We start from the raw sequence: 20,737 nt of genomic DNA on the forward strand, positions 1-20,737 counted from the left end.
TCGCAACTCCCCCGAGATTTAGCTGCAACAATCTTTATTGTGCCGCGCGGTGCCCCCGACAGCTTTTTCTGTCGGTTCACTTCCTTTCACTCTGAGCCATGGCAGCGCGCGGACCTTCAAGGGGGGGGCATACAGTCGTGGCCGCCATGTTTTTTATGTCAGCCAACTGCCAGGTCGAGCCGACAATTATGCCCCCGGTTTTGGCCGGGCCGCCAACAGGCAGCCTGGCACCCCCTCTTGGGTGCCAGGCTGCTGGCCCAGCCGAAACCCTCCCTGGTGGCCCAGTGGACAGAAGTTTCAAAGTGCCAAAGGCTCTCTCTTTTAAGTGAAAGGGGGAGCATGGTGATAGAAACATAGAAACATAGAAAATAGGTGCAGGAGTAGGCCATTCGGCCCTTCTAGCCTGCACCGATATTCAATGAGTTCATGGCTGAACATGCAACTTCAGTACCCCATTCCTGCTTTCTCGCCATACCCCTTGATCCCCCTAGTAGTAAGGACTTCATCTAACTCCTTTTTGAATATATTTAGTGAATTGGCCCCAACCACTTTCTGTGGTAGAGAATTCCACAGGTTCACCACTCTCTGGGTGAAGAAGTCCCTCCTCATCTCGGTCCTAAATGGCTTACCCCTTATCCTTAGACTGTGACCCCTGGTTCTGGACTTCCCCAACATTGGGAACATTCTTCCTGCATCTAACCTGTCTAAACCCGTCAGAATTTTAAACGTTTCTATGAGGTCCCCTCTCATTCTTCTGAACTCCAGTGAATACAAGCCCAGTTGATCCAGTCTTTCTTGATAGGTCAGTCCCACCATCCCGGGAATCAGTCTGGTGAATCATCGCTGTACTCCCTCAATAACAAGAATGTCCTTCCTCAAGTTAGGAGACCAAAACTGTACACAATACTCCAGGTGTGGCCTCACCAAGGCCCTGTACAACTGTAGCAACACCTCCCTGCCCCTGTACTCAAATCTACTCGCTATGAAGGCCAACATGCCATTTGCTTTCTTAACCGCCTGCTGTACCTGCATGCCAACCTTCAATGACTGATGTACAATGACACCCAGGTCTCGTTGCACCTTCCCTTTTCCTAATCTGTCACCATTCAGATAATAGTCTGTCTCTCTGTTTTTACCACCAAAGTGGATAACCTCACATTTATCCACATTATACTTCATCTGCCATGCATTTGCCCACTCACCTAACCTATCCAAGTCACTCTGCAGCCTCATAGCATCCTCCTCGCAGCTCACACTGCCACCCAACTTAGTGTCATCCGCAAATTTGGAGATACTACATTTAATCCCCTCGTCTAAATCATTAATGTACAATGTAAACATCTGGGGCCCCAGCACAGAACCTTGCGGTACCCCACTAGTCACTGCCTGCCATTCTGAAAAGTACCCATTTACTCCTATACTCTTTGCTTCCTGTCTGACAACCAGTCAGCACACTGCCCCCAACCCCATGTGCTTTAACTTTGCACATTAATCTCTTGTGTGGGACCTTGTCGAAAGCATTCTGAAAGTCCAAATATACCACATCAACTGGTTCTCCTTTGTCCACTTTACTGGAAACATCCTCAAAAAATTCCAGAAGATTTGTCAAGCATGATTTCCCCTTCACAAATCCATGCTGACTTGGACCTATCATGTCACCATTTTCCAAATGCACTGCTATGACATCCTTAATAATTGATTCCATCATTTTACCCACTACTGAGGTCAGGCTGACCGGTCTATAATTCCCTGTTTTCTCTCTCCCTCCTTTTTTAAAAAGTGGGGTTACATTGGCTACCCTCCACTCGATAGGAACTGATCCAGAGTCAATGGAATGTTGGAAAATGACTATTAATGCATCCGCTATTTCCAAGGCCACCTCCTTAAGTACTCTGGGATGCAGTCCATCAGGCCCTGGGGATTTATCGGCCTTCAATCCCATCAATTTCCCCAACACAATTTCCCGACTAACAAAGATTTCCCTCAGTTCCTCCTCCTTACTAGACCCTCTGACCCCTTTTATATCCGGAAGGATGTTTGTGTCCTCCTTAGTGAATACTGAACGAAAGTACTTGTTCAATTGGTCTGCCATTTCTTTGTTCCCCGTTATGACTTCCCCTGATTCTGACTGCAGGGGACCTACGTTTGTCTTTACTAACATTTTCTCTTTACATACCTATAGAAACTTTTGCAATCCGTCTTAATGTTCCCTGCAAGCTTCTTCTTGTACTCCATTTTCCCTGCCCTAATCAAACCCTTTGTCCTCCTCTGCTGAGTTCTAAATTTCTCCCAGTCCCCAGGTACGCTGCTATTTCTGGCCAATTTGTATGCCACTTCCTTGGCTTTAATACTATCCCTGATTTCCCTTGATAGCCACAGTTGAGCCACCTTCCCTTTTTTATTTTTACGCCAGACAGGAATGTACAATTGTTGTAATTCATCCATGCGGTCTCTAAATGTCTGCCATTGCCCATCCACAGTCAACCCCTTAAGTATCATTCGCCAATCTATCCTAGCCAATTCACGCCTCATACCTTCAAAGTTACCCTTCTTTAAGTTCTGGACCATGGTCTCTGAATTAACTGTATCATTCTTCATCCTAATGCAGAATTCCACCATATTATGGTTACTCTTCCCCAAGGGGCCTCGCACAATGAGATTGCTAATTAGTCCTCTCTCATTACACAACACCCAGTCTAAGATGGCCTCCCCCCTAGTTGGTTCCTTGACATATTGGTCTAGAAAACCATCCCTTATGCACTCCAGGAAATCCTCCTCCACCGTATTGCTTCCAGTTTGGCTAGCCCAATCTATGTGCATATTAAAGTCACCCATTATAACTGCTGCACCTTTATTGCATGCACCCCTAATTTCCTGTTTGATGCCCTCCCCAACATCACTACGACTGTTTTGAGGTCTGTACACAACTCCCACTAACGTTTTTTGCCCTTTGGTGTTCTGCAGCTCTACCCATATAGATTCCACATCATTCAAGCTAATGTCTTTCCTAACTACTGCATTAATCTCCTCTTTAACCAGCAATGCTACCCCACCTCCTTTTCCTTTTATTCTATCCTTCCTGAATGTTGAATACCCCTGGATGTTGAGTTCCCAGCCCTGATCATCCTGGAGCCATGTCTCCGTAATCCCAATTACATCATATTTGTTAACATCTATTTGCACAGTTAATTCATCCACCTTATTGTGGATACTCCTTGCATTAAGACACAAAGCCTTCAGGCTTGTTTTTTTTAACACCCTTTGTCCTTTTAGAATTTTGCTGTGCAGTGGCCCTTTTTGTTCTTTGCCTTGGGTTTCTCTGCCCTCCACTTTTCCTCATCTCCTTTCTGTCTTTTGCTTTTGCCTCCTTTTTGTCTCCCTCTGTCTCCCTGCATTGGTTTCCATCCCCCTGCCATATTAGTTTAACTCCTCCCCAACAGCACTAGCAAACACTCCCCCTAGGACATTGGTTCCGGTCCTGCCCAGGTGCAGACCGTCCGGTTTGTACTGGTCCCACCTCCCCCAGAACCGGTTCCAATGCCCCAGGAATTTGAATCCCTCCCTGCTGCACCACTGCTCAAGCCACGTATTCATCTGCGCTATCCTGCGATTCCTACTCTGACTAGCACATAGCACTGGTAGCAATCCTGAGATTACTACTTTTGAGGTCCTACTTTTTAATTTAGCTCCTAGCTCCTTAAATTCGTTTCGTAGGACCTCATCCCTTTTTTTACCTATGTCGTTGGTACCTATATGCACCACGACAACTGGCTGTTCACCCTCTCTTTTCAGAATGTCCTGCACCCGCTCCGAGACATCCTTGATCCTTGCACCAGGGAGGCAACATACCATCCTGGAGTCTCGGTTGCGGCCGCAGAAACGCCTATCTATTCCCCTCACCATTGAATCCCCTATCACTATCGCGCTCCCACTCTTTTTCCTGCCCTCCTGTGCAGCAGAGCCAGCCACGGTGATGCACATGCGCGAGACGTTATCTCCAGTCCGCTGTTGACTGACAGCGACAGAGACTCCATCCCTCCTCCACTTCCACCCCTCCAGAGCACTTGCCGCCCCAATCTCCGCCCCTTATGACCGACTTCCGGTCTGCTGCAAAAAAAGGACAAAGAGGGGACCTCATCCAAAGTGGTGGAGAAATACTGCAGATGGGGAAGGTGTGACCCGTTTCAGACAAAGGTACATGTCGGCCCCATTGTGTGTCGCACACTATGACACCTTTAACGTTGGAAATTGCTATCACAGCACCACCTATAGGAATAACTTAAAATGAGTTTACAATGAAACACATGCCCCACATATCAAATTTAATAGATAAAGAAATAAATTGTAGTAATTTTACACATTTACAGCAGCAATTCTACAATCCACCTCTTTGAAATAAAAATAAATGGTCACATTCTTTATGGTAAATTACTACTCTATTGAATTAAGAACATAAGAAATAATAGCAGGAGTGGGCCATTCAGCCCTTTGAGCCTGCTCTGCCATTCAGGATGATCATGGTTTTGCTTTTGGACACTATGCCTCTATTTATAAAGCCCAGGATCCCATGTGCTTTATTAACCACTTTCTCAATCTGCCCCGCCACCTTCAACGACTTGTGCACATATACCCCCAGGTCCCTCTGTTCCTGCAGCCCCTTTGGAATTGTACCCTTTAGTTTATATTGTCTCTCCTCATTCTTCCGACCAACTTGTATTCTAATCCCTTTGTAATAAAGGTTAACATACTATTTGCTTTCTTAATTGCTTGCTGTACCTGCATGCTAACTTTCTGTGATTTGTGTACAAGGATACCCAGATCCCTGTGAATACTAATATTTCCCAATCTCTCAACGTTTAAAGAATATTGTGCTTTTCCATTTTTTCTACCAAAGTGAATAGCTTCACATTTCTCCGCGTTATATTCCTTCTGCCATGTTCTTGCCCACTCACTTCATACTTAGCATACACACCGATTCTTTTCATTTATTTTTTGCTGCAGCACAAGCTACACTAGTCTGGCCTATCTCTTTTTTCAAACTTATTCTCCCTGATTTCAACAATTCAACTTATAGAGCCCCAGGGCTTCTTGGATTTGAATAACTACCAACTCAATTCAAATAAAAGCTGGCAGTTATACACGTAATTGAAGAAATCATGTGACATTTTTTATATTAGAATTGTATGGTTTGGCTCCTTTTCCAGGTCTAGAACCATGGAGATAAGCATCACAAAACTCATGTTGAATTATGCGAGAGAGATTGATTTTAAGTGTAACTGGCTTTTAAATTCTAAAGGGCCAAAATTTGGTGAAGGAGGGCATCAAACGGCATCTGCCATCAGTTAAAGGCGCCCATGCATGTTTTGATTTTTTTAATTTTTTCGTGGCAAGTTGCTGAAAGTGCTGATAATGGTGAGCGAGAGTGTCACGTATGTACATGCTGTTCGTAGCCACCAGATGGTGTTATTGTTGGAGGCCACTGAGCAGCGTGCACACGGTGCTGCTCTGGTATAAAAGGCCAGCCATTTTATGAGTCAGGCACTTTGGGCCAAAATAAAGTAGAAGCAAGGTTGTACCTTGCTTAGTTAAACAGTACTCAGTTCGAACCTTTATTGCATATAGAACAGAGAGAAACCGGGCATGCAGGACCCCTGTGAAGGGCAAGCAACTGTTTATCTCCTTAACCAATCAGATTGAAGGATTGTGAAATGAACAACGCAAGGACGGAGAAGAAATGTAAATTAGAGTGGGTGAATTCAATGTCAAATCAGTTACAAAAAGAGAAATAATGAGGGAAAGAAAGACTAAATTAAGAGTGAATAAAATAGGTAGGAAGGAAAAGTAAAACAAATTTTATTTTAGGAGAGTGATGGGGGAAAGAGAAAGAGAAAGAGAGAAAAAGGAAGAGCACTTTTATGAGGGAAAACAACAAGAAGCTAGAAGGAGGAGATGGTTGAGCAGTGAACGAGACACCGGAAGCAACAATGTGATAGCAACGTTTGGATTTTTGAGTTGAACCATGCATCTGTACCTTGTCTGAAGTTGCTGTACCATTTGTGTATAAATAACATCAATTTGCACCATTAGCCTCATTGCTACATTGACAGGAAAATCTGGGCAATGATGTATTGTGACTACATTAAACGGATAGCCACCAACCTAACACCAGGCAAAAATATTTTCTGTGTGTCACATCATTGCTTCGGGCTTCACCCTTCTCTGCTTATTTCTAGCATCTCACTTTTTCCCCTCTTAAAGATGCTGCTCCTTTCCCTCTCTCCATTTTCCACTAACACAAATACTGCCCCTGGTTTCACTGCATAGAAACATAGAAACATAGAAAATAGGTGCAGGAGTAGGCCATTCGGCCCTTCTAGCCTGCACCGCCATTCAATGAGTTCATGGCTGAACATTCAACTTCAGTACCCCATTCCTGCTTTCTCGCCATACCCCTTGATCCCCCTAGCAGTAAGGACCTCATCTAACTCCTTTTTGAATATATTCAGTGAATTGGCCTCAACAACTTTCTGTGGTAGAGAATTCCACAGGTTCACCACTCTCTGGGTGAAGAAGTTCCTCCGCATCTCGGTCCTAAATGGCTTACCCCTTATCCTTAGACTGTGACCCCTGGTTCTGGACTTCCCCAACATTGGGAACATTCTTCCTGCATCTAACCTGTCTAACCCCGTCAGAATTTTATATGTTTCTATGAGGTCCCCTCTCATTCTTCTGAACTCCAGTGAATACAAGCCCAGTTGATCCAGTCTTTCTTGATAGGTCAGTCCCGCCATCCCGGGAATCAGTCTGGTGAACCTTCGCTGCACTCCCTCAATAGCAAGAATGTCCTTCCTCAGGTTAGGAGACCAAAACTGTACACAATACTCCAGGTGTGGCCTCACCAATGCCCTGTACAACTGTAGCAACACCTCCCTGCCCCTGTACTCAAATCCCCTTGCTATGAAGGCCAACATGCCATTTGCTTTCTTAACCGCCTGCTGCACCTGCATGCCAACCTTCAATGACTGATGTACCATGACACCCAGGTCTCTTTGCACCTCCCCTTTTCCTAATCTGTCACCATTCAGATAATAGTCTGTCTCTCTGTTTTTACCACCAAAGTGGATAACCTCACATTTATCCACATTATACTTCATCTGCCATGCATTTGCCCACTCACCTAACCTATCCAAGTCGCTCTGCAGCCTCACAGCATCCTCCTCGCAGCTCACACTGCCACCCAACTTAGTGTCATCCGCAAACTTGGAGATACTACACTCAATCCCCTCATCTAAATCATTAATGTACAGTGTAAACAGCTGGGGCCCCAGCACAGAACCCTGCGGTACCCCACTAGTCACTGCCTGCCATTCTGAAAAGTACCCATTTACTCCTACTCTTTGCTTCCTGTCTGACAACCAGTTCTCAATCCATGTCAGTACACTACCCCCAATCCCATGTGCTCTAACTTTGCACATCAATCTCTTGTGTGGGACCTTGTCGAACGCCTTCTGAAAGTCCAAATATACCACATCAACTGGTTCTCCCTTATCCACTCTACTGGAAACATCCTCAAAAAATTCCAGAAGATTTGTCAAGCATGATTTCCCTTTCACAAATCCATGCTGACTTGGACCTATCATGTCACCTCTTTCCAAATGCACTGCTTTGACATCCTTAATAATTGATTCCATCATTTTACCCACTACCGATGTCAGGCTGACCGGTCTATAATTCCCTGTTTTCTCTCTCCCTCCTTTTTTAAAAAGTGGGGTTACATTGGCTACCCTCCACTCCATAGGAACTGATCCAGAGTCAATGGAATGTTGGAAAATGACTGTCAACGCATCCACTATTTCCAAGGCCACCTCCTTAAGTACTCTGGGATGCAGTCCATCAGGCCCTGGGGATTTATCGGCCTTCAATCCCATCAATTTCCCCAACACAATTTCCCGGCTAATAAGGATTTCCCTCAGTTCCTCCTCCTTACTAGACCCCCCGACCCCTTTTATAACCGGAAGGTTGTTCGTGTCCTCCTTCGTGAATACCGAACCAAAGTACTTGTTCAATTGGTCCGCCATTTCTTTGTTCCCCGTTATGACTTCCCCTGATTCTGTCTGCAGGGGACCTACGTTTGTCTTTACTAACCTTTTTCTCTTTACATATCTATAGAAACTTTTGCAATCCGTCTTAATGTTCCCTGCAAGCTTCTTCTCATACTCCATTTTCCCTGCCCTAATCAAACCCTTTGTCCTCCTCTGCTGAGTTCTAAATTTCTCCCAGTCCCCAGGTTCGCTGCTATTTCTGGCCAATTTGTATGCCACTTCCTTGGCTTTAATACTATCCCTGATTTCCCTTGATAGCCACGGTTGAGCCACCTTCCCTTTTTTATTTCTATGCCAGACAGGAATGTACAATTGTTGTAGTTCATCCATGCGGTCTCTAAATGTCTGCCATTGCCCATCCACAGTCAACCCCTTAAGTATCATTCGCCAATCCATCTCAGCCAATTCACGCCTCATACCTTCAAAGTTAGCCTTCTTTAAGTTCTGGACCATGGTCTCTGAATTAACTGTTTCATTCTCCATCCTAATGCAGAATTCCACCATATTATGGTCACTCTTCCCCAAGGGGCCTCGCACAACGAGATTGCTAATTAATCCTTTCTCATTACATAACACCCAGTCTAAGATGGCCTCCCCCCTAGTTGGTTCCTCGACATATTGGTCTAAAAAACCATCCCTTATGCACTCCAGAAAATCCTCCTCCACCGTATTGCTTCCAGTTTGGTTAGCCCAATCTATGTGCATATTAAAGTCACCCATTATAACTGCTGCACCTTTATTGCACGCACCCCTAATTTCCTGTTTGATGCCCTCCCCAACATCACTACTACTGTTTGGAGGTCTGTACACAACTCCCACTAACGTTTTTTGCCCTTTGGTGTTCTGCAGCTCTACCCATATAGATTCCACATCATCCAAGCTAATGTCCTTCCTAACTATTGCCTTAATCTCCTCCTTAACCAGCAATGCTACCCCACCTCCTTTTCCTTTTATTCTATCCTTCCTGAATGTTGAATACCCCTGGATGTTGAGTTCCCAGCCCTGCTCATCCTGGAGCCACGTCTCCGTAATCCCAATCACATCATATCTTGCTCTCTCTTATATACACACCCCTCCCAAAAATGCTCCCTCCAGGTTCCCAGATCGAGGAGCAGTCGGTGAGACAGGAGTCCGGGGCAACGCCGGAGACCTATAAAAAGGCCCAGCAGGAGATCGAGGGGCAGTCAGTGAGACGGGAGTCCGGGGCAACGTCGGAGGCCTATAAAAAGGCCCGGCAGGAGATCGAGGGGCAGTCAGTGAGACGGGAGTCCAGCAGGAGATCGAGGGGCAGTCAGTGAGGCTGCAGCAGGGTGAGAGGGCAAAAAAGAAGTAGAAAGAAATCAAAAGGTGACGTCACAGCCAAGGGGGTAAGTGATTGGCTGGTGATTGGTAAGTAGTTTTTCTTTTTCTTTTCTTTATCAGTAAGTAACCTTTTAGCCTTGTTGTTGCCAAATTAAGTTTATCTAGGGGTTAAGACATGGCAGGAGAGCTCGGACACGTGTTATGCTCCTCCCTTACTATGTGGGAAGTCAGGGACGCTTCCGGTGTGCGGGAAGTGCATCCGGCTGCAGCTCCTGACAGACCACATTGTGGCACTGGAGCTGCGGGTGGATTCACTCTGGAGCATCCACGATGCTGAGAATGACGTGAATAGCACATTAAGTGAGTTGGTCTTACCGCAGGTAAAGGGCACACAGCCAGCGAGGGAATGGGTGACCAACAGGAAGAGCAGTGCAAGGAAGGTAGTGCAGGGGTCCCCTGCGGTCATCCCCCTGCAAAACAGATACACCGCTTTGAGTACTGTTGGGGGGGATGACTCATCAGGGGAGGGCAGCAGCAGCCAGGTTCATGGCACCGTGGCTGGCTCTGCTGCACAGGAGGGCAGGAAAAAGAGTGGGAGAGCGATAGTGATAGGGGATTCTATTGTAAGGGGAACAGATAGATGTTTCTGCGGCTGCAGCCGAGACTCCAGGATGGTATGTTGACTCCCTGGTGCAAGGGTCGTCTCGGAGCGGGTGCAGGGCATTCTGAAAAGGGAGGGTGAACAGCGAGTTGTCGTGGTGTATATTGGCACCAACGATATAGGTAAAAAACGGGATGAGGTCCTATAAGCTAGGAGCTAAATTAAAAAGTAGGATCTCAAAAGTAGTAATCTCAGGATTGCTACCAGTGCCACGTGCTAGTCACAGTAGGAATCGCAGGATAGCTCAGATGAATACGTGGCTTGAGGAGTGGTGCAGCAGGGAGGGATTCAAATTCCTGGGGCATTGGAACCGGTTCTGGGGGAGGTGGGACTAGTAAAAACCGGACGGTCTGCACCTGGGCAGGGCCAGAACCAATGTCCTAGGGGGACGTAACTAGTAGAGTGGACAGGGGAGAACCAGTGGATGTGGTGTATTTGGACTTTCAAAAGGCTTTTGATAAGGTCCCACACACGAGATTGGTGTGCAAAATCAAAGCACATGGTATTGGGGGTAATGTACTGACATGGATAGAGAACTGGTTGGCAGACAGGAAGCAGAGAGTTGGAATAAATGGGTCCTTTTCAGAATGGCAGGCAGTGACTAGTGGGGTGCCGCAGGGCTCAGTGCTGGGATCCCAGCTATTTACAATATACATTAATGATTTGGATGAAGGAATTGAGTATAATACCTCCAAGTTTGCAGATGACACTAAACTGGGTGGCGGTGTGAGCTGTGAGGAGGACGCTAAGAGGTTGCAGGGTGACTTGGACAGGTTAGGTGAGTGGGCAAATGCATGGCAGATGCAGTATAATGTGCATAAATGTGAGGTTATCCACTTTGGGGGCAAAAACGCAAAGATAGAGTATTATCTGAATGGTGGCAGATTAGGAAAAGGGGAGGTGCAACGAGACCTGGGTGTCATGGCTCATCAGTTATTAAAAGTTGGCATGCAGGTACAGCAGGCAGTGAAGAAGGCAAATGGTATGTTGGCCTTCATAGCTGGGGGATTTGAGTATAGGAGCAGGGAGGTCTTACTGCAGTTGTACAGGGCCTTTGTGAGGCCTCACCTGGAATATTGTGTTCAGTTTTGGTCTCCTAATCGGAGGAAGGATGTTCTTGTATTGAGGGAGTGCAGCGAAGGTTCACCAGACTGATTCCAGGGATGGCTGGACTGACATATGAGGAGAGACTGGATCAACTGGGCCTTTATACACTAGAGTTTAGAAGGATGAGAGGGGATCTCATAGAAACGTATAAGATTCTGACGGGATTGGTCAGGTTGGATGCGGGAAGAATGTTCTCGAAGTTGGGGAAGTCCAGAACCAGGGGACACAGTCTAAGGATAAGGAGTAAGCCATTTAGGACTGAGATGAGGAGAAACTTCTTCACTCAGAGAGTTGTTAACCTGTGGAATTCCCTGCCGCAGAGAGTTGTTGATGACAGTTCGATGGATATATTCAAGAGGGAGTTTGATATGGCCCTTACGGCTAAAGGGATCAAGGGGTATGGAGAGAAAGCAGGAAAGGGGTACTGAGGGAATGATCAGCCATGATTTTATTGAATGGTGGTGCAGGCTCGAAGGGCCGAATGGCCTACTCCTGCACCTATTTTCTATGTTTCTATGTTCCACCTCTCACTCTTTCTTCCTCCCCCACCACCCCTCCACCCCCCCAAAAAAATTGCTGCTCCTGGCTACTCCATTCTTTCTCCATCTCCAATATTTCCCTGTTTTCTCCCTCAAAATGGCTCGTTGGCTTCTCCCATCAACCTCCACTTGTAAAAGCATTATTCCTTTCTCTCCCTTTTCGCACCGCTCCAGAGTGGTTACCTGCTGGCAATGTTGCTGGAATAGAAACCACAGCACCACCAGCGGGAATTCCAGATGGCACCAGAACTTCTGCTCACAGTGTGCAGTGCCAATCACTGCAGCAGGAATACCAGCAAATTAGGTCATGGATATTTTGGTTGGCCATTGATTTTTCACCAACACAGTAGTACAAATTGTCACTGTTCACACCAAACAAGGATCATTGGCATGTATGGACCCACTCATCTGCTGCTAAATTTCTTAGATACAAATACCAAGCTGTGTATCTGAATAGTTACACTGGAATCCTTATCGAAGAAAGGAGGCTGGCAATCAGCATTCTTGACACGATCTTCACTGGCAGGCTGTTTGTTAGGGTAGTGTTCCATCTATGGGCTAGATTTTAGGCACATCATTGCCCATTTAGCGCTGAGATTCAGGCTATTGCCCATTTTTGATGAAAAATGGAAACTAGCGCCCGATTATTGCCCATTTATCACCGGCACAACTTTCAGCATACAGGAATGAGCTGCATCGCCCGACTATTTTTTACATATGACGTCATCCTCGTGCAAGGCCGAGAATACGGATTATAATGGAAACTAGCGTCCGATTATCGCACAGATGATCGCTGGCCCAAAAATACGCTGAAGAAAAGCTGCAATCACCTAACCTTAACTCGGCACTACGGAAGCTATTTTGTAAATCGGAGGATGCTTGAAATGCTTGTCAGGAGAAGCAATTTGTGACTGATTTTAAGGGTGTGTTTGACTCTTGCCAATCATCTAATCACATTTGTATTTGTTGAGGAAAAATTAAGGGTATTTATAGTGATTTATAGTGATGTGTCCTGTAATTTATCAACCTGTATTGATGACTAATCACTTGCTGCAGAATAGAGATGGGAGAAGGTTTATTGAAGAGGATTATGTCCCCAATCAATGAGGTGGCAGACTGCTGAGGAGGAGGAGGTTACACCCAACGCATTTGCAGGGAGCAGCGATCATACCTGGATACATGCGTTAGAAGCCTGTGATTCTGAAAGGAGATCATCAGTGAGATATGCCAGCTAATTAAGGGAGATCTGCAGCCTACCAGTACCATCAGGACCACACTGCCCATTGAGGTTAAGGTTACTGCGGCACTTTCCTTCTACGCATCGGGCTCCTTTCAGGCCTCAGCTGGTGACATTTGCAGTATCTCACAGCACACCACACATTGCTGCATTTGACAGGTGACTGAAGCCCTTTATACGCAGGATGGACTTTATAAACTTCCCTATGACCAGGGAGGCACTGAGTGAGAGGGCTTTGGGTTTCTCGAGAATAGCAAACTTCCCCAAGGTGCAGGGAGCAATAGACTGTACGCACATTGCCCTGCGAGCACATTTACAGGATGCAGAGGTGTTTCAGAACCAAAAGGGATTCCACTCCCTGAATGTGCAACTCGTTGTCGACCACAAGCAAATAATCATGGCAGTAAATGCAAATTTTCCAGAGAGCATCCATGATGCGCACATCTTGCATGAAAGCACTGTCGCAACCTGTTTAAGAGACAGCCACAAGGTCAGGGTTGGATGCTGGGGGATAAAGGATATGGCCTTGCTCCCACTACATATGCCCCAGACAGAAGCTGAGAAGCGCTACAGTGAAAGCCATATAGCTACACGCAATATTGTCAAAAAGACAATTGGAGTTCTGAAGAAGTGCCTGGACCACACAGGAGGCAACCTACAATACCACCCTGAGCAGGTCACTGAGTTCATTGTGGTGTGCTACATGTTGCATAACCCAGCTATCAGGAGAGGACAAAAATTGCAGATGGGACCGTTGGACCACCTCAAGAGAGAGGGGAGGTGGAAGAGGATGAGGAGGAGGATGACGAGGACCTCGGGGAGAACAATCAGCCTGGCGATGAACCCATGCCCCCACACACCACTGGAAATGCCCTGTGGGAGTTATGCAGCTGCAAAACTCTTGCGTCAGCAACTCGTAAATGAACGCTTTGCGTGAAGTTACGTTGGTGACAGTTACAGTTGCGTTACGTTTTATCCTTGCCTGGCCTGGTCTGGCCATTGTTTGCAACCCTTGTATGGATGCTTTATCAATGTTTTAACGTGGCGGCCCTGACCTGTGAGAAACCATCAGCGGCAGGTCGGGAGCGGTGAGCGGCGGCCCCTGGACAGCGTGGCGGTGTACCACGGCAAGGTACAGCGCGAGCTGGTGCAGAAGGGTGTTGGCAGCGAAGAGAGACGGCATCAAGGTCCAGGTCAGTGATTGGAGCGTGGGATTGCAGCAGGAGCAGCGAGATCGGGGCGAAGGGGCACAGGGGCAGCACGGGCCAGCCCACACTGCAATATGTGTGTGCACTGGGTCCGTGCAGCAGAGCAGGTCTCTAGTTGTCTTGGGTAACCTTGCCACTGGACCAGGACCTAGCTCCGTCAAGCCCGTGTGGTGGCTGGTGTGCAACAGTCACCCCACGTTAAAAAAATCCCCGCACAGGCATCTTCCATCCTTCAACATGTAGTTCGGGTCCTTCTTTTGAAACACCTGTGAACTCATCCTTTTTTTGGTGTGGACTGCCTATGATGATGATTGATGTTTTACCTTACGTTATTAGAAGACACTTCACAACAATTGTAAACTTAAATGAAACATTTTAATAATTTAACAGGTAATTTTTAAATGTTTTAATAAATATATATAGCACTCCCCCTCCCCCCTTCCCCCAACCCTCAACAGTGAACAAACTGTTCAACAGAACACCCTCCCACCATCCCCAACAGTCAACATTCAACAATTCTTTTTTAATAATAACAACGCTTCCCTCCTGTACCTTGACCCCCGCCTTGTCATAGCCCCCCAGTTCTCATGTAATCCCCGAGTAACGGGACCAAGACATCTTGCAGCAGAGCACCTCAAGGGCTGCTGCTGTGGTTGGGGGGGGGGGGTTGGGGGGGTGGGGTGGAGGGGTGGAGGGGTGGGGGCATGGGGGGGGGGGGGGCAATGCTGAAGTCGGCAGAATGACCTCAGTGGATCGAGGAGAAAACGTTTGCGAAGAAACGTCTTCCGAGTCAGAAGGAAGTTCTTCCTCTTGTCTCACATCTGTCGTGGTGGTTGGTGGGATGGCACCTTGGGGTCGCCCCATTGCCGCAACTATCTCCTCCATGCCCTCCATTATTCTGGCAGACAGTGTGGTAATGTTGGTCAACCCACCAAGTGCCTGGAGGAGCTCTCGACCTATGTCGACACTCGCCCCCGACAGTGACGCCATGTCCTCGTTGACATCTGCCCGTCGCAGCACGTGCCTACCTCATCGACGCAACCTCCGCGAGGTCGGCGTGGGCACTGGACAACCTGGAGTGGCCTGCTGCAAGCCGCTTGGCCCCGCTACTTCATCCGTTGAGGATGACGTGGCCGCAGGTACCACAGATGAAAGATCAGGCTCTGTTTTGTCTTCCTACTCCTCACTTTGGTGAGCAGGACCTGCAGCGGTCCAGGTGTTGCTCCAGGGCCTCACCGTTGTGCCTGCGAAGTCTGGGGACCTAGAAAACATAATTGAGGTTATTAGAAGAAAAGGGGAGACATGACAATGCTGCACTGGCATATGTACGAGGAGCAACATTACTGCAATAAATGTGAATGAGAGACATTACATCAGAGTACAAAAGACGACAGAAACTGCATGCAATACATTACATCATTCATATATTGTAATGAATGCTATTAGTTACTTTAAATTACCACTGCTTTACACATTACTCACGTGGCACAACAACGGGATCTGCACCAACACGGGTGGCAGAACGATTATAGATGCCCACTAAGGCTGCGCACGTACTTCCAGATCAGTGAGAGGGTGCAGGTCAGCAGGCCCTCCTCCAATCCACCTCCACTCCGCCTGATTCTTAGATATCTTCCTCTGCAAACGTGACAAGAGCATGGCATAAGCTCATTGACTCGGTACTATTACGGAAACACAACAGATATTGTACTCCACAATTAGTCACCCCACATGCTATTCATCGTTAACATTAACTTTATATGCTAATACAATTTGTATCCATAATGGATGCATGGTTATAACATCTACATTCAGAGAAAATATTTAATAAGATCGTGTTTAGGAACTAATGCTTGACACCAAACATCTCGCGTACAATCTCCAGGAAAGGCTCCATCCACGGGTCGTGCCATTCGGTGCCTGAGGGGAGGGAGGCAGTTTATTTGAATCGATGGAGGTCCCCCATGGGGGAAGGGTATCAGAAATGCTGGTGAGCTCGGCAATGACAGGACTGTAATGGGAGGGGGCACCATGTCCATGGGCTGTGCTCGGAGACCTCCGTGTGGCAGAAGCTAATATCCCAAAGTGTCCCAGGGCAGACAGTGAGCCAGGGCAGCTCTCCCCCAGTCCGGGCTGGGTCACTGTGAGTGACAGCAGCCGGAGAGACTGACACAGTCTGGGTAAAGGTGAGCGGCCCCGTCAGTGCTCAGTCATGCCCCATCTACCAACGTAACCAAAAAGGAGACGGTGCCCAAGTTAAAGAGTTGCTCACAGTACGCAAGAATTCTCCTTCTCAACTAAAGTGGTAGAAATGCCGAATGTCTGTGGTCTGTCTGTTTCCAATCATTCCTTTGGCCACAATTTTTGATCAAAGCCTTTAAATAATAATAATTAATACAGGTGCGCCGTCCAAAATCCGGAGTTCCGGAATCTGGAATGTTCCGGTATCTGGACATCAGGCCTATCCGTGGCGGGATTGTCCAGAAACCGGAAAATGTTTCGAAATCTGGATTTCCCCCGTCTTGGTGGCCCGATCTCGCCCCGGCCCTGCTACGGCCCTCGGCCGCCCGACCTCATCCTGGCCATCGGCAGTCCGACCTCATCCTGGCCATCGGCAGTCCGACCTCATCCCGGCCATCGGCAGTCCGATCTCATCCCGGCCATCGGCCGCCCGATCTCATCCCGGCCATCGGCAGTCCGATCTCATTCCGACCATTGGCAGCCCGATCTCATCCCGTCCATCGGCCGCCCGACCTCATCCCGGCCCTCGGCCGCCTGACCTCATCCCGGCCCTCGGCCGCCTGACCTCACTCCGGCCCTCGGCCGCCCGACCCCACCTCCCTCGGCCCAGGCAAAGACGTTCCAAAATCCAGAAATACCCGCAATCTGGAACGGCCTCGGTCCTGAGGTTTCCGGATTTCGGATGCTCAACCTGTACTGTTGATTAAATGTAAGGCAGCTAAGCAAAATTAGGCTTAAAGGGCGCAGGTTCCGACACCAGCCCAAATCTTAGCAGGGAAGCTACCCAAGATTACCCAGCTTAATTACAATCCGACAGATTTACATTCTGATTAATGAGCCAGTGCATCATTACAATTTAAAATGTAATCATTGAATACTTACTCTTGCCGATGCAACAAGACGGTTTCACCGCTTGCGGCACTAGTCTGCCTCACGTCTATCGTGGGCCACCAATGAGACTATGGCGGCGATATCACCCCATATTTTTTGATATATGTGGGTGGGGGAGGTTCCCATGCCCACCCCTGGTTAATTGGCCCCACCAATTTTCAACCTCATTAACCAGGGCCTCATTGGTTCACCTTCTCCCTGAAAGCTCCTCCTGCATTCTATTAGCGCTAGATTAGTTGGACATTTTGCACCCTCCACAGACTTCTTTTCAGCTTCTTTCTCTCTCTCCCCCTCTGCCAGCCTTCTGAGCATGTGCACATGACTCCTGAACTTCCGAATCGCGGGAAAAGTTCTTAGCTGAAAAAAACCCATGCATGCACAGAACGGTCGTTGCTATGGATGCCAGCCTTGCACGACTGAATAGATCGCTAGGCCCATTTCACATCGCTAAGGCTATCGCCCAAATGAAAAAAACGAAACCAGCAGTTTTTAAAATGGCCGATATTCCAGTGATCTTGATAAATTAAAAAAACATTAAGGCCGGAAACAGTGCCTATTTTTGGGCGATAACGATCATAGTGGAAAGTCTAGCCCACAAAATCTGCGTGTGTAATTCTTTCTTTTTTAATTCAATAACTGCCTTTCAGATGTGATGTTAACTGCTCTGTATTGTGTTGTATGGTCATCATAAAAGTTCCACCAACTTATTGATGAAGACAAATGAAAGATTAAGATCAAGCTCTTTTTTCTGCATGATTTTTGTAATTAGATGCGTCAACTAACCACAACCTGCTGTTTGCATCCTGAGGAAGCCATAAACCCAATTCAACAGCTCAATGGATACACCACAAGAACACTGGCAGTAAGCGAACTGCTCCACGAGACTTAGAACTCTGCAAACTGATTTGTTTATTTGGATGGGATACAAATACTAATTGACAGCCATAGTTCAAACAGATGAGCAAGGGGCCAGCTAATTCCTCAGATGGCACTTTGAGAACCTATGCTGCCTGTATTTGTAGTTTGGTGGGATGTAAATGCACCCTAAAACAATTACATTCAGCAGTCTCAAACCTATGTTTCCAAAACTACTTACAAAATTTTGGTTGCAAGATTGAACTAATTGAAACCAATTCAAACAAGAAATTTCCTTGCCCAGCAATTTATCAACCAAAAGATCTAGACTTCATCTGGGCTCTGACCAAGTAGATTATATCTTGTACTGCAGAATACCACATCCATCTAACCAGCTTTGCATTTGTACTGGCTGACAGGCCTGGCTAATGAAAGGTGTGTTGAAGGACTAGCCCAAACCATGAATATTTTAGCCCATGAGAAAGACAAGACAACCAAGAAGCCATGGAAGACTTAATCATCTTCTTTGGTCCTGATAGAAAAAAACCTTGTCATCAATTTCTCAGAGATTATAATACTGCATTTAATTCTAAACTACATGATTCAGAGGCAGTCTCCAAGGATTGTCGAAGGAATGTATTCAATATGATTTCTAATTTTACTCTCCCTCCTCGTGAACTGGAGAGATTAAAGTGTTGCTCCTCTGTTATTAACGGTGAATAGTAAATTTTCTGATAAGTTGGTTAAAATTCAAAGTTCACTACTAGAGATTTGTCAAAGTGCAGTAACTCAAACAGCCAGATCATCAGATTTAAGAAAGGTTTGAAAGAGCCAGTGTAAATCGCCTCTCCCAATCTGCAGTGAACGAGAGACCAATTTGTTCTCGGTTGGGTTGCGAAATTATAACTGCACTCAAACTTGAGTAAAGTTATTTTGTTTAATTCCAATCCTAGATTACAAGGAACCTTAAATTAAAATCAAAACACAAGCTTTATCATAAGAACATAAGAAATAGGAACAGGAGTAGGCCATTTGGCCCCTCAAGCCTGCTCCACCATTCAATAAGATCATGGCTGATCTGATCATGGACTCAGCTCCACTTCCCTGCCCGCTCCCCATAACCCTTTACTCCCTTATCGCCTATCTCCACCTTAAATATATTCAATGACCCAGCCTCCACAGCTCTCTGGGGCAGAGAATTCCATAGATTTACAACCCTCTGAGAGAAGACATTTCTCTCTATCTCAGTTTTAAATCGGCGGCCCTTTATTCTAAGACTATGTCCCCTAGTTTTAGTTTCCCCTGTGAGTGGAAATATCCTCTCTGCATCCACCTTGTCGAGCCCGTTCATTATCTTATAAGTTTCAATAAGAGTCAATGAATTCTAGATGTAAGTAGATATTTCCATTAAATAAAAAGAGGAGGAAGGTACAGGGAGACTGCAGGGCAGTGGGTTAGTTTTGGAGTATTCGAGCAAAAAGCCAGCAGAGACCTAATGAATGGAATTGTATCCTTCTGTGCTGTACAACTGGAGAGCAGTGCATTTATCATCTAGGATATTGCTCAGTAGGGTATCGGTTTTCATATAGGACTCTCTGGCTTACAAATCAAATTCTTAATGGGAATTCCCCTTTAAATCAGAAAGTATCTATTATTTAAGGTTAGGTGTAATGAATATGTAATTACCAGGAAACTACCATTTCTTATGTGCAGTCTACAATGCTATTATTCAGTGATTTCAAGTGGGAAGCCGATATAGGATTATAAATCGTGGGAGTAATAAGGTTGGAATTTATTCGACTTCAGATCACGTCATAAACCATGAGAGCAAAGCATATGTGATTACGAATGTCATCTGAACTCGAAGATTAAATTACAGCCTTCTGCTCATCACCATCTGTAATTTTTTAATATAATATATATGCTACAGTCTCAATAAAATGGCAACAATACTAATGACAGTTAGAAGTAGAGTTGAACTTAAATTGATTGAAGACAGAAGCTAATGCAGTGCCATCACTACAGAATAATACTGTTGCATGATTCACAGGCAATTTAAGGGAATTACTTTACATTTATATAACAATATTCCAGGAAAATTAAGAATGTAGATTAAAAATATTCTAATAAATTGCATGTTTGCTGTATGGTTTTGGGGATGTGGATATTGATAGTTCTGGTAAAATTTTGCTGCTTTTGCAAAATGTTCCATTTTGCAGAAGGTGGGAAGTGGTATTCTGCAAGAATCAGTGCTGGGACCAATGTTGTTCACAATTTATATTAAAGATGACATTAAGCATGGGCATTAAGCATTGAAAGCATGGGCCTTACACTAAACATCTGTAAGACAAAGGTCCTCTCCCAAACTGATCCCAACACACAGCACTGCCCCCAAATCATCAAGATCCATGGCGCAGCCTTGGACAACGTGGACCATTTTCCATACCTCAGGAGCCTATTATCAGCAAGGGCAGACATCAGCAACGAGGTTCAACACCGCCTCCAGTGTGCCAACACAGCTATCAGTCACCTGAGGAAGAGAGTGTTCGAACATCAGGCCCTCAAATCTGGCACCAAGCTCATGGTCTACAGGG

The sequence above is a fragment of the Pristiophorus japonicus genome, chromosome 14 (genome assembly GCF_044704955.1).
Source record: "Pristiophorus japonicus isolate sPriJap1 chromosome 14, sPriJap1.hap1, whole genome shotgun sequence".
Classification (NCBI taxonomy): domain Eukaryota; kingdom Metazoa; phylum Chordata; class Chondrichthyes; family Pristiophoridae; genus Pristiophorus; species Pristiophorus japonicus.